Below are 6,000 nucleotides of genomic sequence, written 5' to 3' on the forward strand. Positions count from 1 at the left end.
ATGATTGGGCAGCGTGTCAAATGGCATGCCAAAATCTGGTTTTAGCTATACGAACTGCAGGGCAAATGGGTGTTATCTCAGAAAAGGTACTATCGTTAGCAAAAGTCTGAGGAACACTCGATTTTTGGAATATTTGCTTGTGGCAAATTATGCTCTTACGCTATGGAGGGATGTCTGTGGAAAATGTTAATGAAAGGCTGGCAGTGAGCCTATTGGTCCAGCAAGCGGCACCAGCTATCCATGAGTATTTCAGAAACCATGCTCCAGGGTGGCAGGGAGAGAATTTACAGAAGATTCACTGTATTACAGCAGCTGGACCTTTACTAGAAACATTTGAGAGCTGTGACAGTATGGGCACACATGTTACATGGTTGAGGGCTCATCTGTCACACAAGAGGAAGATCTCCATTTGGGTTGTCTGATGGTTGCCTCTCTGGTCATCTACCAGTAATGTCTAGTCAGTGCCCACATGTACCACCAGCATGTGCTAATGTGCTTGAGGCACCACGTACAGGCAATGGCTTGTGATGTTCTTGAGCGAGAAACCTGGTCTGAAGGAGCCTCTGGAAATGAGGCAGCAGGCTGTGAGCTGGGGAGCTCTTCAGACAGCTTGAAGGCTGGTCACCTCTTCCAAAATGACCTTTGAAATTATGATTCATGACCAGGCAAACAGGACAGTGCCTGCCCTCACCTTTCCTGCCTTGTGCTCCAGACTGACTTGGGCACAAGTCCATCCTGAGCTGAAAACTCAGCAGTCCCGGGGGTGCAGCAGTGCACCCAGGCTCATCCACCTTGCTGAAGGGCTCGGCTTCTTTTCTCAAGCACGCCCCACACAAACCGAGCTGCGAGGCTCCTTAGGAGTGACTTACATCTCAGTAGCTCTGAAGTCAGGCAGAGGTTAAGGTCCTTTTCTGTCTGTGTAGCTAGGTCTGTAATTTAAGCGGAGCAGAAATTATACCCTATTATTAAGTCATCGGTTTGTCTTGGTAGGTGTGTTCTGACACTTTGTCTCTAGGTACTATCTATCTGGTTGATACAGTTTTCATCAGTTTACATTTTACATCCTGTTTACATGTGTTTACATGTGTTAGTTTGCATAGATACAGAGTTATTAGTTACATAGCAGCCTATTCTACATGGCTCAATATTCTCATACAAACTTCCTTTTCACCAGCACACAGGCAGGCCAGAGGACAACGCCAACTCTCATTTATGTTCCACACGTCCACGTAAGGTGGAGGCTTTTGGAGTCTCCTGGGAAGCTCCATTTACAACATTACTACAGAACAGTCCAGCATATGCACAAGTTTTGTTGCTTGCCAATTCAGATGGATGGATAGGTATTGTTTTGAGTTTCCTTTTCCAGTTTCAAGGGCACTTAAGTGAAGATGAAGCACCTGAATGCTGTGCTTTCCCAAGCAACTGGATACTGTTATCACGAGGGCACCCTACCCGAACCTATTAACATTTGCTTAGCCGGAAAACAATACTGAAAACTTTTTTCTGAAGTGTTTTCGGAGTCAAGATTCACTCGGACCCAGCCTTCCCCACATTCTCACACACACAGGCTTACTCGACAGATCTGGAAGTTTGCCTAGGGGAATCAGTGCGGTGACTTTGAGATGGCTGTTTATATCCTGCGCCCAGTGTATGCAATGAGTGCAATGTAAAAGGCAATCAAGATGTGCTCACTAAAAGCATACCTTCCCACAGTCTGCCACTGCAAAGTAGAGTTGTTACATTGTTCAGCAGAGAAATCAGTTGAGCACTTCAACGCCTTAACTACAGTGTCAGCTCTTGCTTCATAAAGGCCAAGCTTGAAAAATTACGAAGCTCAATTCCCATCTTGTGTTTCAGCGACTTTAGGAAGACAACTACCTCCATTTCCATCAGCAGACTTCAGGAGGAGTACAGCCTTCACTTTCCAGGCTTCTGAGAGTTGGCCTTACAGGAAGGTGTTTAAAAGATGAAACAGGTTACTCTCCAGCTGATGATGTCTTCCTGAACACGGAAACACAAACCCTAACTGGATGCGTTTACCATCAAAGGCTTTGCAAGTGCTTAACTTGGATGCTGTTGGTAAATTCCTTCTAAAATTGAATACTGAAATTCCAGCACGTCAAGAGTTTCTGGCAGCAAAGCAGGTCCCTTTTCTCACAGAAGGCTCCAGTAGTTCAGGGCTAAGCCCCCAGGTCAGGGGTCAGTGCTGGCCCTGGAAACAGTCCTCCATTTCCTCAGGATGGGGGGAGCCATGTCGCTCTCTGACGTCCAGGAGCCAAGGTGCAAAGGTTCCACCTTATCTTTCCAAAGAGGATGAGAAGAAAATGGATTTAGGATATAACAATTAACGTAGGCCTCCTCAAAGAGTTCAAAGCCTTCAGCCCAAGTAGCAGTACCTCAGACATTGACATCTTTGAGGCTCTACCTGAAGCCTTTCTTGCCGTTCCTTCAAATGACATCATCAAATATCACGACTCATGCTGTCCTGCTATCTAAAGCCTTGCAGCTTCTCCACAAACTTTTGCTGCTTCCTTCCCCACAGTCCATCTGCCTCCTCCCATTTCCACTTCATATCTTTAACAGTTCACTAAACTCAGTCCACTAGTCCATGGATCTGATCTATCTCCAGATAGACAAGCAGGACTTGATAGCAAAGCCTTTCATGCCTTCTTAAAAAGTTGCAAGTTATTGGATTTTTGTCTCCCAGAATTGGTCGGCAATAGCTGAGGAGAAAGGGTAAAGGTGGGAGGAAGAAAAAGGTATTCTGCATTTCCAGATAATACTTAAATACCAACTAGCAAAGCTAACCTGCTGTTGTTTAGAAAAGAATGTCAATGAATAAAGCGGCAAAACACTTGAAGGTTTTGGTTTCCTTATTTGCAGTACTTTTAACCTTATTGAAAGAGAAGAATTTACAGTTCTATTTCATCATGCTGTGAATTGAGTTTTCCTGATGATAGAGAATATATACAGCTAACTCTTAAATCTTCGGATATTGTGCCCACAAAGGGAAACCCCTGGTCTTTCAAGCAAAAGATTACAATTGACTTCTAACAGATAACCCTCTCCTGCTTATACACTAATCAAGGTCACATGTACAGGAAACACTCAAAGATGACAAAGCACCTTTTTAAACCAGGACACTTTTGGAGTATACTTTCCTTTGATCACACAAGTCACTAAGCCTTTAACTATGGCAAGGGATTCCCTCTACCTTGAATCTCCATATAGTTTGCATTTTAAACATTCTTAAGAAATGGCTTTTTACTACTACTATAAAAGCTCAGTGTTGGCAGAAGTTTTTCAAGCACACAAATGTATTGATGCCTCAGTTTACCTAAAGATAAATTCAACAGAACCCATGTCCTAGGTTAAAGGAAGGCAAAGAAACCCCATCCTTGCCTCTATTTATACATTTTCTGTTGGGGGGGGGTTCTTTCTGAATAGCCTACTGTAAAGCGCAGGGGCAGCAGAATTTTACATTAAACTATTTAGAGTTTATGCCTAACCTCTCCAAAGAAATCCAATTGCTCTTAAAGAATCAATTCTAAAAGTCCAATGGTAGAGAGCCCAGTTAAGAGCCACCGGTGCCAACAACTTACATATTATGCCAACGCATTACGTATTGCCACCATTTAGACTCTCTACAAGAGCAGGGAGGAGAATGCTTCAGAGTCAGGCACTTGCTCCTCCTCTTCAGTAGATTCCTGGGCAGAATGTTGCTCATCATCATCAGCGGAGGATGGGGAATCGCTGCTGTAGACTGCGTGTTTCCATCTGCAAGCAATTCAAAGGCAATAACAAAAACAAGATTAGGTCACACTAAGTCAAAAATCAAGTGCAGTCTACCCCAGAAGGTACTGTGAGATCTAGGAAGTTTCCAGCCCATTATATGTATTTGTCGTGCATCTGATTTCAAACTGCATTACATGTTCTTCCTTGGGAGAGCAAAATTCCATCTTTGTTGGGAAGTTAAAAAAAAAAAAAGGCACATGGTACTTATATGCAGCTTGACTTTGGCATATGATAGGCCAGAGCCTTGCAAAGTAACTGTAAAGCCTTGCAAAGCAGCTGTATTTGTGAATCTATTGCCCCTGATTTCCCCTGAACTTCGTATTCACAGCTGTTACCAAAAACAGCAGGACAAGTCAAGAAGGGAGCTCCTGAGAGAGCTTCAATTAATTACGATGCATACAGGATGATAATTATGATGCATACAGGTTTTGGCTTGAACCTTTTTATAGGTTTTTATTCCCCTTGTTCAAGTCTTGCACAGGCTGCGGAACATGGGCGAGGTACTGCCTTCACGAGGTATTGCATAATTACCCCTCTTCCTCAAGGCATGATCAGCTCAACTACTGCAACATCCTCTTCTGTCCTGAAGTACAGCCTTGCCCCACTCAGATCCATTCAGAAAGTTGCTCTAAAGGTCATCTTCTGAACTTATTCCCTTCATCACAAAGCGCATTCTCCTGAAACCCTTCAAGTGTCTTCTCTCTCAGCAAACAGAGTTGCTAAGGCCTTTCATGAATTACCCTCCTTCCTACATTATCTCCCACTGAGTGCCCAGAAAACAGCTCTGAATTCTGAGCTGGCCCTGACAGCACCTCTCACTGACTAACCCCTCAATACAAAAATGCAGAAGCATGTTCTCTTCTTACCTGCCACCTTCACGCTTGGGAGAAGGTTTGCATATGCACCTGGCAGTCTTCCTTACCTCCTGAAAATTCTTGCTGGGCTGCTCAAAACCCATGAAAACTGTCAGGCTACTGCTGCAGTGAGAGCAGTGCTCATCATTCAGAGTAGGACTGCGTTTCCTTGTATTCCCACCTCTTGACAGCCATCTCTTGCTTTTTCTCTTGTGCTCGGTTATAAGCATTTGGGAAAAGGACTGTTTTTGTTTGCTGACTCTCTGTCCGGAGCTTACCGGCAGGGCCCTGGAGTCCCCGACTATGGCTTGTAAGCGCTAAGGCTATACAGAAATGTGAATAGATTAAAAAAATATCCAATAGCTCAACTCATTTCAGCTGTTTCAGAGGAGGCTTTTGGCCAGAACACAGTAAAGAAAATTGAAAGCCAGAACTAACCTGCACTGCCATCTTGAGTGTCAGCGATTTCCCCATCAGTTCTCCTCGGGAGTACGTATCCAAGTTTTCCTAATGAGAAGAAACAAGAAGGGTCAGTCACAAACACGCAGAAAATCTGACGTATGCACACTTGGTGCCTACACAGTAACTTTATCAAGGCTCTGCATGGACACAAAAGATGAGCATGCAGTTCTACGATGCCGAAAGCAAGGAAGCATTGCTGGAATCCAACCATCTAGTTTTACCTATTTTCACAAGAGGCACATTCACTTTTAGGCCTATATCTGTCAGTCTAAGAGAGATGAGAAAATGGATGCATATTTTAAGACAAGAAGAAAACCTGTACTTTTAAATTTACTTCATGGCCTACTTTGTCTCTCTGTTAACATGTTGATTCATGGCCCAGGACAAGTTTTTTTTTAAAAAAAAAAAACAAAAACCCCAGACATCCACAGAGATTCCTGAAGTATATGAATTTATCTTTGCTTTTTATCCTAGAGTTCACAGAATCACAGAATGGTTGAGGTTGGAAGGGACCTCTGGAGATCATCTAGTCCGACCCTCCTGCTCAGGAAGGGTCACTTAGCACATGTTGCCCAGGACTGTGTCCAGATGGCTTGAATATCTCCGAGGAAGGAGCCAACCACAGCAGGCATTGCCCACACCAAGGCACCTAGGACAGGAGCCTGGAAGGTCTTGAAGGTGGTGAGCTTCAAAGGGAGCTGAGCTGACAACACAAGGGGAAACAGATGACAACACGAATCAGGCAATCGGAACACCATGGTGTGCGTTCGACTGGCTGCAAGATGGCTGTTGGCATGCAAGCGTGCTTAAGGAAGGCAAAGCGTTAAGAGAAAAAGCACGAGTCAGCTTTCAAGGACAATTAGATGTACGGGGCTGCCAGTTTATGGGG

Source organism: Apteryx mantelli, chromosome 24 (genome assembly GCF_036417845.1).
Source record: "Apteryx mantelli isolate bAptMan1 chromosome 24, bAptMan1.hap1, whole genome shotgun sequence".
Lineage (NCBI taxonomy): Eukaryota > Metazoa > Chordata > Aves > Apterygiformes > Apterygidae > Apteryx > Apteryx mantelli.